Source organism: Staurois parvus, unplaced genomic scaffold (genome assembly GCF_062004578.1).
Source record: "Staurois parvus isolate SC_StPar_1 unplaced genomic scaffold, SC_StPar_1.0 ptg000482l, whole genome shotgun sequence".
In the NCBI taxonomy this organism is placed as follows: Eukaryota; Metazoa; Chordata; class Amphibia; order Anura; family Ranidae; genus Staurois; species Staurois parvus.
In genome coordinates this window covers 471,492-472,401 of record NW_028318278.1, presented here as the reverse complement: position 1 = coordinate 472,401, position 910 = coordinate 471,492, and positions in this window count along the sequence as shown.

Here is a 910-nt window from a genome sequence, read left to right as displayed (position 1 = left end):
TATTTCCCGAACGCTCCATCTACTTTCCATTTCAACTTTTTTTTGCTAAAGAGGATTAAAAAAAAATGATTTTGGTACGCCCTTTGTTAAAAAAAAAAGTCCTTAATATTTGAGCGTTGTCTGATCTGACACAAATGATCGAAAACGTTTGCCTGCGTGATTTTAGTTTTCTTAGCTTGCTTCAGACTTTGGAAGAGGATATTAGATCAGTTGAAGGGATTAAAGTTGGTGTAAGCTCTAAAGGAGCCACCATGGGCCCCGAACGTAGCGGCAGCCGCGCCATACTGAAACGTCGGTTTGTAGCGGAATTGGCTTTCAAGTAGAAGGAACAATTTATACTGAGATCAGGACTCGAAATTTGACAACCCAACAAAGCCCATGAATATCTCCTAATGACTCCATGTTGGTGCCTTTTGATGCTCCGCGCCGAGACATGGGAGGCTTACCATCCAGAGGGGCTAATCTTACAGAATAAATAACTCCACCACCTCTTCAGCGAGCTTCCCGGCCTCCTCTCTCTACGTGAAACTGATATTGAATTCCGTCTGTCATCTGGTTCCTCGGGCTCGCATTAAAGCCGGGCCAATCTGAAACGGACTTTTTTTTTTACTTCGTAAAAGTTTTCCATCAAAACAAAAAAAGTAATCTCCCAGCCTCTCCACCTCCCCCCTCCGAATTCAAAGACTTGCATAAACTGCCGTTTTTTTTGAGCCGACTGGAGATGAACTTGAAATGAGAAGAGTAGAATTGCTGAGTTGGAATGACACTTTCATTTCTATGAACATCTCACAAAAAAAAAAAAGAGAGAGTGAGAGCGTGTTTGTGGAAATATTAAAGCGGAACTGCGCTGCCTCTCAGCACCGGAAACCGAAAACACAGTTGAATTCATTTTTATTATTCAAAGTAAACT